General features: G+C 42.0%; 1 pseudogene; it reads left to right on the top strand.

The window, feature by feature from the left end:
• LOC102392312 overlaps nt 1–22,181 on the top strand; it is a 44,187-nt pseudogene that overhangs the window by 6,775 nt on the left and 15,231 nt on the right.

Below are 22,181 nucleotides of genomic sequence, written 5' to 3'. Positions count from 1 at the left end.
GTCGTGACTTGCTCTTAGTGAACTCCCAGCCATCAGATGCCCGCCTGTGCACTGGTTTGAAAAGTTGAGATAATACTGAGACCTGCTCACAGCCATGCCCCTTAGGGAATCAGAGGACAAGAGAATGCCGCTTACTCTGCTGTTAGCATTATTACATTTGTTATGAAAGAAACGCAGTGTCTGTCAGATTATCCTTCTGCTCGCTCCTGCCTCGGGTGGGAAGCCTGAGCACTTGTCTGTATCCACATATGTGACCAAGACTCATGGGAGTGGGTATGTGTGAGGGAAAAGAAGCATGAGCTATGATATATGTTTAGAATGTTAAGAAAGGATCAAATGGAAGAACTTTTGAGTCAAGATGTGAAACTGAAATTTTCAGAAACTGAACTCTCAGGCCAGTTTCCGGCAGGGAGATAAAAATCCGAGTAACGCTCAGCATCCAGCTTCAGATCCGACAATTCGGGTACTCGCAGGCCTGTGTTTCTGAGAGTCCCTGGGAGGAGGAGCCCCCAGTCTGGTGAGGTCCAGCTCTTCAGAGGGCGTGGCCATACCAGACACACTGCTCATCAGCATTTACATGCGGTTCATTGGCACTGCAGAACGGAAGGTCCCAATTTTGTTCAAAAAGAAAGAGCCACCGCCTTGTAAGATGCCACCATCTGGTTAGCTCGTGCAAGTTCATGGTGCTCTGTCTCACTTTCTTTCCAGTAGAGCACCACATTCCGCATTGACAAGGAGGCCTTCCTGCTCTGCTGCGCCAGCCAATTTTTTCTCTTTTTTAGCCATTAGCAGGGAGGGTGTCCTTGTGGTGCCAAGAGAGAGCATCCAGGGCTGTAATTTTTCCAAATTGCTGGTTTTGTTTAGCAGAATGGAGTTGGCTGTCCACAGCGATCCCGACAGCACCATGGGGGATGTTTAGACCCGCAAAGCAATTAGGAGACTCTCAGAGGAAATCCCACATGCAGCTGATCTCCTGTGAGAGCCAAGCTGGTGTCTCAGAACCAGGTCACACAGAAAGGCTTGTCGACCTTCAGCTTGGATCTGCTTTTTCGTCTGTTCCTGGAGGGTCACTCTGCCCCACGCGGCTCATGGGCCCCTTCCCCTTTGGCCCCTCTCCTTGGGTCCTGAGGAGGGGAACTGACCAGCTCCCCACTGTGTCTTGTTAGGTCTGTGCCTCCCAAAGGCTGACACTCTTCGTTCTGGCACATGCACCTCTCTCAGAGATCAGCATTTTCTGCTTGTCAAATTCCTGCCGATGGTTCATGATCCAATTCAAGTATCATCTGTTTTTAAAATTAAAAGACCCCTGCTCCTTGGAAGAAAAGCCATGGCAAACCTAGGTAGCATATTGAAAAGTAGAGACATCAGTTTGCCAACAAAGGTCCATCTAGTCAAAGCTATGGTTTTTCCAGTAATCATGTACAGATGTGAGAGTTGGGCCATAAAGAAGGCTGAGTGCCAAAGAACTGATGCTTTTGAACTGTGGTATTGGAGAAGACTCTTGAGAGTCCCTTGGACTGTGAGGAGATCAAATCAGTCAATCCTGAAGGAAATCAACCCTGAATATTCATTGGAAGGACTGATGCTGAAACTCCAGTACTTTGCCCACGTGATGTGAAGAGCCAACTTTTTGGGAAAGATACTAATGCTGGGAAAGACGGAAGACAGGAAAAGGGGGTGACAGAGATGGTTGGATGGCATCACCAACTCAAAGGACATGAGTTTGAGCAAACTCTGGGAGATAGTGAAGGAGAGAGAACCCTGGCATGTTGCAGTTCATGGGGTCGCAAAGAGTTGAACACTACTGAGCGACTGAACAACAATTTGTAGTTACCCTAGCCATAAAATTAAAAGACACTTACTCCTTGGAAGAAAAGTTATAACCAACCTAGATAGCATATTGAAAAGCAGAGACATTACTTTACCAACAAAGGTCCGCCTAGTCAAGGCTATGGTTTTTCCAGTGGTCATGTATGGATGTGAGAGTTGGACTGTGAAAAAAGCTGAGTGCCAAAGAATTGATGCTTTTGAACTGTGGTGTTGGAGAAGACTCTTGAGAGTCCCTTGGACTTCAAGGAGATCCAACCAGTCCATTCTAAAGGAGATCAGTCCTGGATGTTCTTTGGAAGGAATGATGCTAAAGCTGAAACTCCAGTACTTTGGCCACCTCATGCGAAGAGTTGACTCATTGAAAAAGACTCTGATGCTGGGAGGGATTGGGGGCAGGAGGAGAAGGGGACGACAGAGGATGACATGGCTGGATGGCATCACCAACCCGATGGATGTGAGTTTGGGTGAACTCCAGGAGTTGGTGATGGACAGGGAGGCCTGGCGTGCTGCGATTCTTGGGGTCGCAAAGAGTCAGACACGACTGAGCGACTGAACAACAATTTGTAGTTACCCTAATTTCCCCAACAAGTTCCTTGGTCATGAATGTTCGTTACATAGAATCCACAGGTGCCTTGATCCCAGACACCCAGCCTCCGGAACAGTGAAGGGTCCCTCCTGGATGTCAGCTGCCTGCCTGTGGTGTCCTACTGGAGCATCCTGGGTGGGCTGAGACAGGAGTCAAGCTCTGTTCTTTCAACACAGTGTTGTCTAAACTCACACCTTCCATGAGAGACTCTTGGTCTCCAGTCTGTCATGAGGCTATAACACAATGTCCTTTATAGGGGAAGACAGTTGGCAGCTGATAAAGGTTTGAAATCCAGGTCTGAGTGTGAGGCCAAGCAGTTGCCCATCTGCTTTTTGCTGCCCAGTCCCTTTCTAGTCTCTCCCAGTGGACAAGAGGACCCTAGATGAGGCAAACAGGTATGTGTGGACACAGATGAGTCTCCACTTAAGACTCTATGCCTTGTGAACAAGAGTCAGGTTACTGAAGTGACAAAGATCTTTGGTACCTGAATAAAGACTGCATGGGTCCTTCTGCCCCACTGCAAGCAAAAATAATAATAGATTGTCTAGTCTATTTCACCCATTTAAAAAACCACACTGCCTTTTTCTTACTGTTATATTTAAGATATGATAAATATCACATAAATATTTTAAAAGATCCACATAAAGTTGACAAAAATAGCAGTAGCTGCTGTTTATTAAGCATCTTCTATGCATAAGCCACTGTGCTAGGAACTTGAGAGATGGTTTCTCAGATCTTCCCAGTAGCCTGGTATGGTGATTATTGTTATACTCTGTGTTATAGAGGAGCAGGCTGAGCATCATCAATTAAGTGAAGAGCTGAAAATCAAACCTGCTTCTTCTAGGTTTAAAGGCAGTGTCACACCTGGATGGGTTTCCTTGATGTGTTCCTGGGCAGTAAGGTTAAGCCCACAGGAAGTCGGCAGCTTACTGGAAGGTTGAAGAAGCCAGACACCTGATGTGCCTCACTTTGGAAGGACTGAAGTCCGCCTTGAGGAGACGGCTCCCAAGACCCAAGCTCCATTGGCCTTACACCGGTAAGGGGCCTCGGGATGTTCAACTTCATTGTCCTGCAGACGTGTGAGTAGATAGATGCTTTGTCAGTGTGGAATGTGTGTGTGTTGATCTAAAGTAAGGGGAGACACCGCAGTCCTCTGACTGTGCCCCAGTGTGAGGAAGTGTATCCTGGACCAGGAGGCAGCCCCAGGCGTCGCATGTGTGTGCTCAGCACTGGTCTCCCAGCCACCTGGGCCCCTGCTCCTGCTTTGGCCTATTGGAGAAGTTGGGTTTTATTTAGGGAGATATGAGGTTATTCCAAAATAGTTGAGTTTTGTGGGGAGGGTAAAAGCAGTTGTGAGAATATTAAATTTCCATAGGACATATTAAGTGCAACAGACTGTACAGGGTTCTCTCGTGGGTGAGATTCCTTAGACTGTGAGGATGAGTGGAGGTTATCAGGACTGGGCACATTATATCATTGAAGATGAAGGTGAGAAGTATTAATAAATATTCCAAGAACTCAGGGATTCCATAGAAAAAGAAAACAAGCTCTGATAAAAGATACTGGCTCATGAAAAGTATTTTATGCAAAAGGACTCTGAATAAAACTAGGAAAAGGGTGAAAATCATTCACCAATACTGAAATATATGGGAAAAGTCCCTCTTTTTATTATCAAAAGTGCTTAAAACCCCACTGGGCAGAAAGAGTTCAGTCCATCTGTTCCTTTGTCCCTGGAAACAGAGCCAGTAAAAGCCAAAGAAAGCATTCTCTTTCTACATTTGGAAAAGGAAGAGGCCTCGAGGTAAGTTTTCCTGCTGTTACTGTGAGACTACAACCCTGGAGCCTCTTGTGAGGAAGAGGTTTCAAGGTAGGTTTTCCTGCTTTTACCATAAGACTGTAACCCTGGAGCCTCTTGCAGGCCTGAATCCAGGTTCAGTGTCTTTTTATTCGGTTAACTGTTCAGAGGTGGGGGGGCCTATAGAATAAAAACACTGGTTAAGCTGAGATAATATTCTGGGCTTCTTTTGCTAAAATGTGACAGCACTAAATGTGTTACCATACTTTCATAATTTTAAAAAAAAGTTGTTATCCCTTTTGGCGGGGGAGGGGGGATAAAAGGGGACTTTTATCTTAAAAAACAAAATGTTACCATTAATGTTAAATGTTTTTTTAAAAAAGGGAATGTAAAGATGGATATAAAGATGCCTGATCCTGTTACTCCTGCATAAAATCCTTAGCAGATTAAAAAACTTTCAGATTAAAGAATAAGATTCAAAACTGAAAAAAAAAAAAGTGCTAAAATATTTTAGGGTCTTCACTCAAGTGCATATGAAAATGACTGATGTTTATGGAATTACAGAAGCACAGAGCCATGTTTCGTACCTTCATTCTTTCAGTCATCAAATTGGACATGGCAGTGATTCTGGGCAGGCTCGCTGCCACTGACCCACCTCACTCATTCCCACCACATGCACCTTCTTCACTTTGCAATCCATGTACACATTGTAGTGAGAGATTTCAATTTCTTTTTTATCTGTTTGTTAGATGCATACATGAAAAGTGGGATTTGGTTTTTTAAAATTTTGGTGATTGCTCTGTTTGTTTACAAGGAATACTGTTTTGTAATATTTTTTCTTGTAAATTTTTTATGGTTTTGCTTTCAGAGTAAAAAAGCAAAACCATTTAAAAAAAATTAAGCTAGGCTTTAGTACGTGAACCAAGAACTTCCAGATGTTCAAGTTGGATTTAGAAAAGGCAGAGGAACCAGAGATCAAATTGCCAATATCCACTGCATCATAGAAAAAGCAAGAGAACTCCAGAAAAACATCTACTTCTACTTCACTGACTATGCTAAATCCTTTGACTGTGCGGATCATCACAACTGTGGAAAATTCTTAAAGAGATGGAAATACCAGACCACCTTACCTCTCTTCTGAGAAATCTGTATGCAGGTCAAGAAGCAACAGTTAGAACCGGACATGGAACAATAGACTGGCTCCAAATCAGGAAAGGAGTACATCAAGGCTGTATATCATCACCTTGCTTATTTAACTTGTATGCAGAGTACATCATGCAAAATGCTGGACTGGATGAAGCATAAGCTGGAATCAAGATTGCCGGGAGAAATACCAGTAACCTCAGATATGCAGATGACACCAACGTTATGGCAGGAAGTGAAGAGGAAGTAAAGAACCCCTTGATGAAAGTGAAAGAGGAGAGTGAAAAAGCTGACTTTAAACACAACATTCAAAAAACTAAGATCATGGCATCTGGTCCCATCACTTCATGGCAAATTGATGGGGAAACAATGGAAACAATGACAGGCTTTATTTTCTTGGGCTCCAAAATCACTACAGATGGTGACTGAAGCCATGAAAGTAAAAGATGCTTGCTTCTTGGAAGAAAAGCTATTCCAAACCTAAACAGCATATTGAAAAGCAGAGACATTACTTTGCCCAGAAAGGTCTGTATAGTCAAAGCTATCGTTTTTCCAATAGTCATGTATGGATGTGAGATTGGACCATAAAGAGAGCTGAGCGCCAAAGAATTGATGCTTTTGAACTGTGGTGTTGGAGAAGACTCTTGAGAGTCCCCTGGACTGCAAGGAGATCCAACCAGTCCATCCTAAAGGAAATAAATCCTGAATATTCATTGGAAGCACTGATGCTGAAGCTGAAACTCCAATACTATGGCCACCTGATTTGAAGAACTGACTCATTTGAAAAGACCCTGATGCTGCACAAGATTGAAAGTGGGAGGAGAAGGGGACGACAGAGGATGAGAGGGTTGGATGGCATCACCAACTTGATGGACCTGAGTTTTAGCAAGCTCCAGGAGTTGGTGATGGACAGGGAAGCCTGGCGTGCTACAGTCCATGGGGTTGCAAAGAGTCGGACACAGCTGAGCAACTGAACTGAGCCGAACTTTGCTTTCAGAGTAGTTTTAGTCTCATTGTGCAAGTCGAAAAATGTTCTTTTATTTTCAGGAAGACTTTGTGTTGAATTGCTATTATTTATTCCAAAATTGTTTGGTAGATTTTACCAAAGAAGACATCTGGAGTTGGAATTTTATTTCTTTAGTGGAATCATGGTTACTCTGGTCATCTCTTCTTGGGTGAGACTGCATAATTTCTATTTAATCTATCAAATATATTGCCTTACAATTTTTTAATATTCTTTTATCTTTTAAGTGCTAATAAGGTCTATGGTGAGCTCACACTTTTACTGATAATATTGGAAATTTGTGCATTTTTTTTTCTTGATCACTCTAGCTAGACTTTTAATAATCTTCTTAATCTTCTCAAAAGGTCAGTTTTGGTTTAACTGATTTTCTCTAAGTTTCTGTTTTCTTTTCACTGATTTTTGTTCTTTATAATTTTGGGGGTATGGAATTAGCTTTTCTTTTTTCTAATATCAAAATTTGGAAACTTACACCACTAATTTGAGACTATGCTTCATTTTCTAATGTAAGCATTTCATGAATTAAAGCCCCCTCCAGGCACAACTTTAGGTGCATCTCACCCAGTTTCATAAATTCTGCTTCATTTGTATTCAGTTAAGATATCCTGTAACTTCCCTGAGATTTCTTCTTTGGCTCTTGGATTATATAAAAGAATATTGTTTAATTTCCAAGTTTTGGGATATTGCCAAGATACCTCTGTGTTTCTGCCATTTTTAGTTTAATTCTGTTGTGCTCAGAGAACATACTTAGTATAATTTCAGTGCCTTTACATGTGTTGATATCTGTTTCATGGCCAAGAGGACAGACACTCTGTCCTCAAATGTGTCGTGTGCCCCTCACGATCACATGGTTCCTCCGCTTTGGGTGGCATATCCTACAGAATGTTGACCAGGTGAAGTCAGCAGGTTGGTACTGTCCAGGGCTTCCATGCTCTCATGTTTTGTGTGTCTATTTATTCTATCAGTTACTGAGAACAAGGTGTTCAACCCTCTGGAAATGATTTTGAATTTGCCTATTTTCCTTTTCAGTTCTATCAGATTTATCTTGAATCTTTATGATTAGTTCCATGAACATTAATCACATTAATTCTTCTTAAAAATTATCTGTTTTTATATAACATCTCTCTTTACGTGATAATAGACTTGTTATACAGCCTACACATTTAATGTTTATACCTTAGATATACATGTTTAAGTATTTAAAATAATGCTTCATAATTTTAGTACAGTTTTCAAATACATAATAAAATATATAAATAAAAACACATACATCTAATGCAATTTTAAAGTAGTTTCTGATTTGAATATAAAACTGACAACTTTGAATACCTTGAAAATTATATCAAGGTACACATTAAGATGAAATGTTCTTCTACTTGATCCTTCTTAACAAATCTTCCTGCATTTCACCCAAGCAGGTCATGTATCACAAATATGTAATGGAAAAATTGTTTCTGCACTATAATTATTCAAGAAATTGATAACTAAGAGACCATTTAATCAGTTAAAAATCAAATTTGCAATGATAGACCTGAAGCAATTCAGAAAATAATCACTATAGCATCAAATCTGAATTCTGAAAAAGCATTTGGGATTCAGACAGCTTATTAATGGCTGTTATTTAGTCTGTTTGAATGTTAGCGAATGTACTTACATTTATACTACCTGTAAAAGTTACAAAACTGCCTTTATTTCTCTCAGAAGCTGGATTTGAGATGAGATTTATTTTCTTTCTTCAGGACCATACTACTCTTGCCTCGCAACAGTGGTCCTCTGTCTGCACTGACCGCAGCCCTGAGCATGAGCACGTGGGAACAGTAACAAAATTCTGGGTCTAGACGGCAGGATGGGTCATCGCAGGCGGTGGGATTTGAGATGTGGTTCACCTTCCTTTTAAACACATCGACACTCCTCTCGACTCTGTTACTGTTTTCACTTGCTCACATCCAGGACTGCACTCAGTGCAGACAGGACCACTGCCGAGAGGCAAGAGTGGTGTGGTCCTGAAGAAAGACCCCAGCAGGCTTGTGACCCAAGTCGCTGTGACCCAAGCTCCTATGACACCCACACGTTTAACACTGCTGGAGAAGATGGATGTACCCTGACATGCTGGCAAGTCTTCTTCCAGTCACTCCTGGGGCCTGCTTTGCCTGGTCCACTGGACTTATGAAGAGGTGGGTTTGTTGGTCTGGAGTGGAGGTCAGTGGAATAACTTGAGCTCCAGAACAGAGCTTGCCATCAAAAGAGAGGAACTTGCCAAGGGGACAGAAGGAAGCTTGAATGCAGAAGAAACATGTAGGAGGGGTACATGAGAAGGAAATTTTTAACATAGAAGCCTGATCACGGATTTGCCCAGATCTTTCTTACATGCCTAAAGCAGTTAGACTCTTACCAGTGCCTGCTGCTGCTGCTGCTAAGTCGCTTCAGTCATGTCCGACTCTGTGCAACCCCATAGATGGCAGCCCATCAGGCTCCACCGTCCCTAGGATTCTCCAGGCAAGAACACTGGAACGGGTTGCCATTTCCTTCTCCAATGCATGAAAGTGAAAAGTGAAAGTGAAGTCGCTCAGTCGTGTCCAATTCTTAGTGACCCCATGGACTGCAGCCTACCAGGCTCCTCTGTCCATGGGATTTTCCAGGCAAGAGTACTGGAGTGGGGTGCCATTGCCTTCTCCATTACCAGTGCCTACCTGTAGGTAAATAGCTTCAAACCACAGTGCCCCAGCCTGCGTATTGGCAAGGGGCTTGGTGGAGGCCCTTGTCCAGTGTCCGATGTTTAAACTCCCCACAGCACCCTCTAAGTCTGTGCAATTCCTCAAATTCACAACAGCCCATGGCAGCGTTTCACCCTCAGACACTTCTGAGGAGCAGCATCTTCACAGGGAGCCAGGATCTGCCAGCTCTGACCATCACGTGGTAGTTTTGGTTGACGGCAGAGGTCAGATGGAATGAATTGCCCTCCTCTTCTAGAGGTCAGCCCTTCATATGCTTGAAACCCTGCTGCACCTCCACCAATTCTCCATGTCTCCTTCCACAACAAGCTCAGTTGTCCATGTTCTTTCAACACTCAAAACATTCATCATTCCGGCCACTGCTATAAAAACCCTACTTTGTCCATGTCCTTATTAATGTGTGATGCTGGGAACTAAAGAAGTATCTTTCTCTGTTGTCTGGGAAAGGTAGAGGAAAAGAATTGGTCTCTTCCTAAACAATGCTTCCAGAAAAATCAGCGTTTATTATTGGGGTCATTGTACACTATTACATCAGAGCAGGTGATAAACATGATTCCACCCCTTTGTGTTTTCAGAAGAACTCCAGAGACAAAGCTCTCATCTGCTTCAGAAAGGTTACATGATGAGGAGGAAGAAAATGTCGAGAATTCCATTTTATTTCCTCACTCCTACATTTTTTACTTTTAAGAAAATAGTTTTTTCAACTCCCAAAGGAAGTAGATAACAAAAATAATTCTCAGAAATTTTTGTCCCAAATGCTATGACTGGATAATTTTTTTACTTTAGAAAGGATTTTTGAGAAGTACATAACCAAATGCACATTCTGAGCACCTGAAGAGACACCGTTTTTCTGTTACACATACATATTAATAGGAACCTTTATAGAATACTGTATCCATTGAACTATATCTTCATTAAATCTGAGAAATGTAAAAATCCCCATCCTTGAATAGGTCATCATTTCAAGAAACGTGAATTACGCCAAATGTTGACTTTTTTAAATAATATTAAGCTGATAAAAATCAGTGTTCTTTCATTGCTCTGCAAAATGTACCTTCTACCTCCAAACCAGTAATTGTATCAAGATAAGGAAGGAGACAGTGCTGAGTGACAATGGGGAGAATTCTGCATAGCGCAGGCTCTGGAGTTGCACAGGACTGCCTCAGAATTGCAGCTTTCCCATTTAGTAGTTGTATGAAATTGGGGAAATTACTTAACAGCTTTAGGACTTCATTTTCCTATGTCAAACAGGGGCAATGAAGAGGATTCTGCTGTAATGATGTGCAAAACTTCTCAGAAGACATCCGTCACCATAAGCAGCACCCAGCACCCCTGTCATTTCCTATAATGAAGGCCTGGGCTAATGCTCACCCTCCGAGCCTCCCTGCATCTGTGTGACCAGCACAACTAAGAAATGCTGGGAAGTTTGCAGAAAGGCCTTTCTCATGCATGCGCACTAGGCTATAGGCTACTGCCCATGCCTGAGTTTGCCTTCAATACAAATGCCTTCCTCTTTCAAAATATACTGTTTTTTACCCCAAAAAAACAAACTGTAAGTAGAAACCCAGATGGGCAAATGTAGAGTACAGCATAAGCCAAACCCTGGCCCCTCAGAGCAACCCCAGGTACAGAGAACACCAGCATCACCTGGAGAGTGTTAGGAACACAGATTCTCCCTTATCAGCTTTACTAAGGCATCCATTGCCCAAGAGATGGATGGGTGTACCCGAGCCTAAGCACTTGTGGTCTGGACGCCACCCTGCACGTGATGAAGAGGATAACAGAACAAGGCGGCGTGTGGGCTCCCGGAGCAGCCCAAGTGAGAGCCATGTGGCGAGAGCTGGTGGAACCCCTCACTTTACACACAAGGGAACTGTCAAAAAAAATTGCTTTGCACAGACCTGAACCCTTGAAAACTGGATCCCAATTCTACATGATTTTTGTAGAATGATAATTCTGCTGAGGGACACGTGGAAGAAAGAGGATTGAAGAAACAAAACCAGAGGATAAGTAACTTCAGTTTAAATCCCCTGTGTCTACTCAGCACTAAATACCAAATTGAGGTCCATGGAGATGTCATCCCTCTTCTTCACCAGAGGATCTCTGTGCCTGACACCGAGTGTAGGAAGCAGTGTTGGATGCACGAACTGGAGCCAAGGAACAGGAAGTAAGAAAGCTTCCTGGCATTTACAGTGGAATAGTAGATCTTTCAGCTTCTAGGAAGGATCTGTGGAAGAGTTTGCTGGTAGCAAGAATACTGGGAGATTTGTGCAGACTGATTAATTGAACATTTAAAAGCTTGTTTTCATGTACAGTTTACTCAATTTATATAAGCAATTACCGAATTTGCATGTACAAATGGATGCAGCTGCAAAGCCTAAGGTATTTTTTTTTTTCATTAGATCTACTAAATTTGAATCAGAAAATAGGTTTAAAAGTCGCATTTGGCATAGCTCTCTGCTAATGATAAACACAGCCCAGCATCCTGTACTCTTGAACAAGGTTACCGGGAAGGTCACTTACAGCAAATAAACTAATAGGATTTGAAATGCATGAAATCCTGTTTTACAGTTAAAATGCAAGAAGAGAACGGATCTTAATCACTTCCTACCTTGATCAACTCCCAACGCCTGCCTCAATGATTAGTTACATAGAAATAGGCCAGAGGAGTTCAGCAGCAATCCAGTGAAACGTGTTTACAGTAATGACAATAACACACAGTTCGAGTTGTTGTACAAAGTTGATGCTATTTTATTTCCATTTTTTTTCTCAATTTCACAAGGGAGTTTAAAGGATGGGCAAGAATTTTAAGGCTGTGGTAGATAAAACTATCAAAATTTGACTAGATTCATACTGAGAAATTTTGACTATGTCTCCCTAATTTTTCTGAGCTCTTTCTCTGGTACTGACATTTTGCACTGCATAAAAGTGGCTTCATGTATAAATAAGAAAAAGGATGTTGTTTTTAAGTACTGATTTCTTCTGAGCAAAGAGCATTTTATGGTGGTCACCTCCCAACTCTTAAACCTCTAAAATCTTGACCAGATATTGAATGTACAAGGTTATTAGTAAATACACATTCTTGGGAGTTTCTTCATGTCCTAATAGTAAGTTAATACAGAAAGCATCTGTCTCATAAATTTTAATGTCATTTGTACACAGACAGGAGTGATGATCTTGGTTTTCTTTTGAGGCTTTCCAAACCATACTGAAGTGCTCCAACATTTGTGTATTTTAAATTGTGTCAGGCATTGTAAGCTGAAAGGGTTGCTTTTCCCTGTTGTAAATCCAACATAGCTTTTTCATCCCAGATAGTTCTAACATTTTTATCTTCATTGAAGTACATCAGACAGGGTTGAGGTGACAGAGACTCCCAACCAGATGAAACAAATCCAATAAAGTTCAACTTCTTTGAGGCATTGCCACAAAACCCAAACTGCCCTTATGAGAATATATAAGGAAATTTGTTCCTGCAAGCTAACAAGGAGGTTCTATCTTACTGTTTTTCTTGATTTATAAATTTCCTTAAAAATCTTTGACCTTGGAGTCCCATAACCTTGCCTTTAGGATTTCGTGAACTCCATGTTTCCCTCTGATGAAAGCATTTCCTATGTAGTGGAATTCAGCAACAGCCCACCTCCACAGAATGATTTGACATCTTCTAGTAGTCCATCCAGAGAAGGCAATGGCACCCCACTCCAGTACTCTTGCCTGAAAAATCCCATGGACGGAGGAGCCTGGTAGGCTGCAGTCCATGGGGTCATGAAGAGTCGGACACAACTGAGCGACTTCACTTTCACATTTCACTTTCATGCACTCGAGAAGGAAATGGCAACGCACTCCAGTGTTCTTGCCTGGAGAATCCCAGGGACAGGGGAGCCTGATGGGCTGCCATCCATGGGGTCGCACAGAGTTGGACACAACTGAAGCAACTTAGCAGCAGCAGCAGCAGTAGTCTAGACATAAGTGAGGCTTAGCTGACTTCCGTGTGGAAGCACACACTCATACTCTGTATGTTAGTGTTTCACTTACATCACTGAGATTTCTCACTGCCATTGTTTCTCATAACAGTGGCTGTGTGAGTGCTCACAGGTGTGCCTGGCTTGTGTGGTCTCTGCTCATATTACCTGCAGCACAGCTCTGCAGTATAGGTAGTATGATTATCCCCACTCGACAGATGAGAAAATGCAAGTCACTTGCAGGATTCACATCTAATAAATGACTGGTTGATGATCTAGGAAACGAGATTGAAACCCACTTATCTCAGCTGCATAACCAACAACAGCTAGGGTTATACTCGGGGTCACTGGATGTTAAGTCCGGGCACTACTGTTACCTAGGTTTCTAGGATTGGCTTCTGGTGTATATAGTTTCTCATATAGTAGTGTAAAAGTTAGGCTTTTTAACTGCTAAAGTGTGTCCCAACTGAAAAATCATAAAGAGAATCTAATAAAAGCAATAAAATGCATTTAAAAAAAAAAGTTCTTTGGGCCCTTTAGATTATTATTCTGAATTTTATATCTCACCTTTAAATAATTAGATTAAAAATGTTTCACAGACTGGCTTGTATATGGTCTATATCTCTGTAAATCTTCTGACAGTTATGCTGGCTTTAAAAGTGTATATTCTTGGTTTTAACTTACCTTATCAAGAGAGTCTCAATTCCATTATTCCTAATTAAAGCTACTAGTTGAATTCTGAAGCACAGCGCCTGGCATCCAACCATGTACTTTAAAGTCCTTGTCTCTGCTTCAACCCCTCGTAGTGAGAGCCGCACCCTGAGGTTCCAGCAGTGGTCAGCAGCTGGGTCAGACGCAGGAAGCTGCAGCCCGTGGGTGCCCTCTGAGGCAGTTTCTAATTTTAGCTTCAGTTTGTGTCTGGGAACTACATCCCAAAGTGTTTTAAAACATCTTTGCTTATCCCCTACTGCTTTCATTTACTTATACCTAGTTTAGCATCATCATTAGTCTCTTTAAAAAAGAAGAACAGAAAGAGCAGGATTGTGGTAGGCAGGTTAGAAAAAATGACGGACTGACATTTGGAACTAATTTACATGAGGACTATTTGAATGCAACTACCTGTGACTCTATCCTACTTGCTTCTTCTCTGAAAACCATGGCCTGTGGCTATAGCCCTGGCCTCAGGCTGACACAGTCCTGATTCCTCTGCTCCCATGGCCACCAAGGTGGCTCGCCTAGACTTCATCACAGGTCAGCCACTGCTGCTGACTGACTGTGTCCAATAGCAACTCAAAAGCGTTAAGCCTCTGGGAATTAAAATAAGGTTGTCCGTGATTCTCCTGATCTTTTGAACCAAATCCCTCTTTGAAAGGAAGCTCACCAACTATCACTCTGATGACTGCATGTAGAAATGAGCCAAGACCAAGCTTCATGGACCCAATCCATTAAATCAGCATCAACCAGATAGAGCCATTTCTTCTATATTGCCTGCAATAGAATATATTCAGAGCACTTCATATTTCACTGTAATTATCAACAAAATGATTTTCATTGAATTTCATTTCTTCTCTTAATAAAAGAGAGCCTTCAAAATGAATAATACAAAATTTTCTGCTCATTTTTTATACTTATAATCCACAAAGCATTCACCGGAAAAGAAATGACCCCTAAAATGAATCACAAAGGTCATTCACTATAGGGTTAAGACACTTTTTAAAAAAAATTCTACAAAGCTTTGTGAATTTTTCTGTGGATTGAACTATTCAGACCTCCACAAATTGTTAGTCAGTGTATGAAATGTGATACAGTTTTTTTGTTTATAGATTTTCATACTGCTTCTGAAGTGCAATTTAGAAAGCTCCAGCATATTTAGTTCATTCGCTTATAAAAAGTCTGTTAAAGTCTTGTCAAGAAGTTTTGTATAAATTGTGAAATTTGTGTGTTTTCAAAGCTGTTTGGAGAAGTGAAAGCTGTGACAATTAGATTATTTTAATATGATGTGGTCAATGTGTTTATTCAAATTATATCTGTGAAAGAAAGATTTAAATAATCTCAGAAATATATATGTATGTATGTATATATATATATGTATATACACACACAAACACACACAAAAACACACAGAGAGAGAGAAAGAAACCCTATTGTAGATTTCTGACGTGAAATTCAGATTTGTATTTTGAACGATCACCTCCTGCCATCCCCTCTCCATCTCTGGTTCCATCAGTGAGTTTACTCTTTCCCACTTTACCAGCAGATTCCCAGTTCCTTCCCAGCTCAACTCTGTCCTCTGGAGATGCTGGGACTGCACTTTCTGCGCCCAGTCGCTGACAGCTGCATTGTTGAAGGTCATGGTGCCTCCAGGAGCCTGATAACCAAATATATTTCTTCACTTGGTTTAGTAGTTCAACCAATCATGATTTAGTATAGATTATAACCCTGAATGTTCACTGGAAGGACTGACACTGAAGCTGAAGCTCCAATACTTTGGCCACCTGATGCGAAGAGCCAACACATTGGAAAAGACCTGATGCTGGAAAAGACTGAGGGCAGGAGAAGGGGCGACAAAAGATGAGATGGTTGGATGGCATCACCAACTCAATGGACATGAGTTTGAGCAAGCTCTGGGAGATAGTGAAGGACAGGGAAGCCTGGCATGTTTCAGTCCATGGGGTCGCAAAGAGTCGGACATGACTTAGTGACTCAACAACAACAACCATTCATAACTATCGGTTACTGATATGTATACAGTACACGTGCTTTATAATCCCAGTAAAGAATTCACCAACTTCAAGATTTTGCTTTGTTTCATTTTCCATTCACATGAAACATCCAGGCTCTACGGTTAGATTGACTGGATTCAAATAAGACTCCCACCACTAGTGCTCTGTGCACCCAGAGAATTCACTTTCTCACGGTGCCTCAAATATATATAATATCCAGGGCATTCATAGAAGCTACATGCATAGTTTGAATATTTAAATGTAGGTAGGTAGATAGACAGATGTTACGTGACAGTACAAAGAGAGAGATCATAATGATGATGAAGACATAGAGATGTACTGAATCATATCAAAGACTTCAGTAAATATTAGCTATTATTGTTGCTGTTACCATCTATCATCACCAGTCATAAGCATTTAACTCCAGGTATTCTGAAAAGCAAAATGTTAGACTATTATTCCCTAAATTTGAAGAATGCATTTCAGATCAACTGAACAAGGAAATATATATATGTATGCATACTGTATTATAATGTATTTGTTACCTGTTTATTATATACACACATATATAAGTTCAATTGAGTTTTCCAGGCCCCTCACTCCTAGGAATGTCTCCCATCTGCATTCTCAAAGCATGCACCCCCTCACACCCTGCCACACAGATGACCACTCTGGGGGGGTTCTCTGAGTGTCTGTCATTTCACACTGAAAACACAGAAGCTGTGCTTCTCGGTGGTAGTGGCAGTGTGGGTGACGGTGGCAACGGAGACAAGGCTAGAAGCTGGCTTACTGAGGACTCACTGAGCACCCAGCACCGCATTCTCAGCTGTATTTTTCATTAAGTGGTTTATTCCTTTCAATAACTCTGACACCACTGCAGCACACTTCTTACCTTACAAATCAAAGTGTCAAAGTTGGAGAGTCTGAGTAAGTAGGACCAGCTCAAGAAGCCGGAAGCCAGGGGCTGGAGTTTGTGTTCTCACAGAGAGACTCGAGGCAGCTGCTGGGGCTCAGCTCTGGGGCAGTGATGACGATCATGATATTTTCTATGAAAAATAAGACTTATGTCTTATTTTTAAATGCAGCAGCGTTAACGTCAGAGTCTTCTTGATTTTGTTCCCTGTTGGAATCAGAATATTGACCGGAACTCTCAGGCTTTAGGCAGCTCAGAAATCTCTGTCAAATTAACTGGATTCTAGTTTCAAGACTCTCTCCACACACAGACCAATCAATACATAACATGAATCATTGGAGAATGGTTATGCCTTAGCCATGAGATGGAAGTATTATGCTTGAGTGTGAAATGCTCTTTGTTCTCCAGCCAGCTCATGTGCATTTCATGGAACAAAGAATAAATGATGTAAAATAGGACTCTAGTTTCATTTCCCCTTCACTAAGGGACCGGTAGAAATTCTTAGGGTTCTTTGTGTATTTCTCCTTTCCATCTGCGGGATGTCCTAGTGTTCTGCTGTTCCACACTGTGTCGTCCTATTGGATCTACGTTAGGCTGTCACTCGCTTGGTTTCCAGGATCTTACTCTCAACCCTGGTTTATAAATTTTCTGAAAGTTTATATTAAGTACAAACTTACCAGGGTCTCTATAGAGATTTGCTTTATACAGTGCCTTACATTTCTGTTATTACTCTAGAAGATGATTTTTCTGCTAGATGGTGATCCGATCCTTCCTGCCATCTCTCCCCAACTTTGTTTTATTTCTGTCCCACTGTGGAAGACCAGAGTTGTTCTCTTCAGCAGGACTTCTCCCCCTCAGCTGAACCTGAGGCTCCATTTGGGTAGACATTTAGTCTTCATGAAAGCTGCCTGTACATAAAGTGTTGAACATCTCATGGATGTAGAGGGTTTAGTATTTATCATTTTATGCTCAGTGAATATCATGCAGGCCACACTCTTCCAAATGACCACTGTGTCCACCCCACACCTGCAGGAGTCAGTCACTGTGACTGACAACCAAGTATCCTTATACGTGCTTTCCCACCAATAAATACATCTGACTTATTTAGAATCACTCTGCCAGTTAACAGCTCTTTATACAGGTCCTCGTGTATGATGGGAACTATTCTGTCCTAGATCCTTAAAATGTTTGTGAAACTGAATATTTTGGCTAATATAATTTTCTGATTAACTGTGGTTTATCTAGAAATGTTTTCTTAACTGTCATTTACTCATGAAATCATAGAAGCGGAAGAAATTTCAAATCCCATTCTGGTTGGCACCCTTACAAACTTTTGAGCTGCAATGCCAGAGACCCAGCTTGACTTTGTCTGGCCTGTAATGGGTCTTCCAAGACGAAATGTGGGAAAGTCAAGATGGGCTTTCCCTCAGGAGGTCTGGAATCTGGGACTAGGCCTATGATTTCTGCTTCTTTTGGTGGCAAGCTTCTTCCTCTGAGCTGAACCTTCATATGAGATGCGGAGTTGGCCCTTAAAATTCTGGGCTCCTATTCTTGAGATCTCATAAGCATTTAAAAAAAAAAAAAAAAAGATCTTTCACAGCTCCAGCTTAAAAGAAATCAACCTAGATGAGCCCTAGGTCCAGTGCCCACCCTCACACTAGCTCAGGGGTGGTGATGGATGGGTGCCCAGGCACTGGTCACTCCTCCTTAAACTCTGTGCCAAAGCAAAGGCAGGATGTGTTTCCCCAAAGGAGAGACTGCAGGAGTTAAAAAAAAGAAACTCTGCTGTTCACTCTTCATTTTGCAGTTGCTGATACCATGCACAGATATTTAAGGGGCATCTCCTGGGTTCATGTTGACCATTGGTTGCACAGCTGAGATTAGAATCTGGAGTTCTCCAGGCTCTAGGAAAAAGAGCGTGTGTCCCTGATGAAAGTATTTCTAAATTTTCTGACCCCCGTAGAAAGAATTTAAAATGTGTTCGATGACTGGCAATCATACATGACCTTGGCTGCCCCCAGATAGTCACCTTATAGTGGCCCATGTTGAAGTATGGAGTTCTTCACTAACTGAATAGGATGCACCCCTTGACATTTCCTAATCTTGGACACCCAAGTGAAATGAAGCTGTTTTTCTATCATTTCATTTCTCCTGTAAAATAGTAGGGAAAAAATCATTTCAACTGTGGGTTCCAGTTAGACATTTTAAAACTTTTGAAAGATCTATGGCCCTCATTTGAACTTGGGAGCTCCTTAATAACCAGATAACATTCTGTTAACTAATAAATACACTTCCCTGCCTCTTCAGCTAATAAGCCTGTCATAGCTTGCCCCCCGTACGAAGAGGACGACAGGAGTAAACAGACTCCCAGTGAGAGGCGTGTGCTGTGCTTGTGATGAGTCAATTCGTGTCATGATCTTATTTTTAATGAGAGCATTTTAAAGAAGCTAAAAATAAGTCCATAAATGTAATACTATACATGATATACACAAATCACCTCCATCTGGCTAATATCTAACCCCAGTCTTTGAAATGGTAATTACTAAAAGCAGTTGTGGAGAAATGTACAAAAAGCATTCCTGGCATCTACTAGATGGGATCTAACTGCAAAGCTCACACCTCTACAAAAATCTTGAAGGGTGTGTAAGTAAAGGTATGTTTGTGCAAGGTTCCTGGGGAGGGAAGCAGGGCTGGGGAGCAGCTGTGTGCTTATTTCTGAGTGTCCCGTTACCTTGCTTTTATTCTTAGTTTTTTCTGCTCATATCCACCAAGTGCTCTTGTCTAGTGCTCCCTAATGAGGGCTTTAAAGACAAACTGTGGGTCATAAACATTCACAGCCCCTCAGGGAGCTGAGTGAAATGGCCCTTCTCTAATCTCCCCTCCAGTTAGGACCTGGGTCCCTGAACCCAGCCTGGGGACTGATGTCATGAGATCTGTCAACCCTATTAGAGCTACTTAATCTCTCTATGCTTTTGTTTTCTGAATTTTAAAATGTATGTCATAGAATGTGGGACAAGATAAACTCTTGCAGTTTGTGTGAAACACTGGGGCAAACACACATCGTACACACTTAAAATGCTTCTTGTACTTGATATGCCTGTGCAACAGAATCACTAGAAAAGTGCTGTAACAAGCATGTCTTTCAACATCCACTGTAGACAGGATCCTCAGAAGAGCAGGAATAAGAGAGGTGTGGGAGGAGTCGACCCACATGGGTTGACAGTATGGGTCAGAGGTCAGCTAAGTCTTGCTTTAGAAACAGCAGGTACCTCACCAAGCAGGACTGCTCTATAAAAAGTAACCGAGATTGATCTTTTTCATTGCAAACTTGGTGATAATTCCAAACAATGTATAGAAGTTGCTATGAGATCATTGCATAGCAACCACATGATACAACCTGATTGCCCCATAATTTTTTTCATCTGGAATATTCCATCTGAACTTTTAAATACACCCTCCCATGCCCTCTGAAGCTCTCCCTCACACAGCAGCAATCTGGCTCCTGAAAGAAGTGTAGCCGAAACATCCATGGTGGTTTTAGGAGATACTCGAACAGTCAATGGAGTTTATATTTCAGCCCAAAGTTTTTCCACAGTGCCCCCTGTGTTCTAGAATGTTCCATGCTGCACCAGATGTTGCAATCCAGGAGCACAGTTTGGCAGTGACTGCTGCATCATACCAGAGCCTGCTCCTTTGGCATCTCTCATGCCTGCAGTAGGAAAGCCAAGCCTCAGAATCAGAGAAAACTCGAATTATGTTCTTCTTGTTAGCAGTTTTGCAACCCTGTTAGAATTACTTAATCTCTCTATGAGTTCATTTTCTGAATTTTAAAATGTATGTCACAGACTGTGGGGCAAGATAAACGCTTGCAGTTTGTGTGAAGCAACTGAAGCACGATGTCCCCCTTGGGTGTTGCATAGAGCCCAGCCCCTCTGTGAGCCCACCCTGCCCCATTTCCCTTCATGTCCATCAAAGGCTCCTCCCCTGCCGGCCCCCCAACAGCAGACTCTCAGGAGAGGAAGGCTTGGACAGAGGTAGACGGGCTCAGCCTCTGCAGGGACTTTGGCCTGTGGCCTCTGGGGGCTGCTTCCAGCCCGGATGTGGGAGCCTCCCTCTGCCTTGCGAGGACGTCCCACTTACCTCCACATCCTGTCCCATCACCTGTTTAACCGGTTTCCTGCTAAACTCTCTGCATTACAAAGCCTCAGAGTTGCTCCTGTGCTCTTAGCCCATCACCATAGGTCTGTTTCTGTGCCACACAACTAACACTTGTAGATGGCCATCCGGCTTCCAGGTGCACAGGGTACGCTCAGTTGGGGTGCCCCCGCCTCCAGAAGCTTCCTGGTCGTCCGGGCACAGTGCTGTCCCACCTGGGCCTTCACCCAGAACCCCACTTCTCTTCACTGCTCCCGTGACGTTCAGTACTATACCGTCAACTTGCTGTCATTTGACTTTCATTTATTTTTGTTATTTCTCAAAAACAATCCCTAGAAGGTACAAATTGTGTCTTTACATTTTTTCCTCCCTCAAAGCTATCACAGGCACCTCAACACAATATCAGAGGTTAACACTGTTGAAAAAGTCTCAGCAGTTTGTGTTTTAATTGCTGGGATGTTAGTCACAACAGCACAGAGGGCCTTAAAGAGATAGATGGAAAAATATATAAAATCTTCCAGCTGAAAGAGGCACTGTGGGTAATATCATTTACTTTTTATTTTATACATGGGAAAGTAGAGATTAAGAAAAGCTGGTGAGTTTGTTTAATGACACAGAGCTCTAAGGAGAGACTCCTGCTTCCTAACCTGGTGTGCATTCCAGCAGAAGAGAGGGATGTGCGTCTCAGACTTCACAACAAGGCTGGACGTCCAGAAGGAACAGTGTTTAGTTATTGGTCTTTATTCTTTTTGAAAAAATTTTTTAACTTTTTTAAATTTATCTGGCTGAGTCAGATCTTAGTTGCAGCAGTTGGGATCTTTAGTTTTGGCATGTGGGATCTAGTTCCCCAATCAGGGATCGAGCCTGGGCCCCCTGCATTGGGAACACAAAGTCTTGGCCACTGGATGACCTTGGAAGTCCTGGTTCTCATTCTTAAAAGTGAAAATTTATTACAAAAACAAGCCTATATGGCATTAAAAATATCTTTATACATTATTTTAAAATATCTGAATATCATACTATTTTAGGTAAATGATTGAGAAATACCTAAACGAATTTGAAACTTGACTCTGTGCCCTCTGTTCTGTTATTGTTTGAATATTTATATTTTCAAGATAGTCAATTCTGCTGTGTCATGGATCTAGTTAATATACTATCAGCATGGTTGAAATACTGATTATTGGCGGAGGGTGGGGAGGGGGCTGGCGGGGGGTGGTTTTCACAATGAAAAGTGGGGAAAAAATTAAAACAAAATCATCTTGACCTCTTGGAGTGCTGGTTGTGAAGGGGCTCCAAGGGTATTCTCAGAACAAGTTGTTGGACA

This window comes from Bubalus bubalis, chromosome 14, assembly GCF_019923935.1.
Source record: "Bubalus bubalis isolate 160015118507 breed Murrah chromosome 14, NDDB_SH_1, whole genome shotgun sequence".
NCBI classification, from domain to species: Eukaryota; Metazoa; Chordata; class Mammalia; order Artiodactyla; family Bovidae; genus Bubalus; species Bubalus bubalis.
Note: the sequence above shows the minus strand (reverse complement) of the source record. Positions and strands in the feature narration are given on the sequence as shown.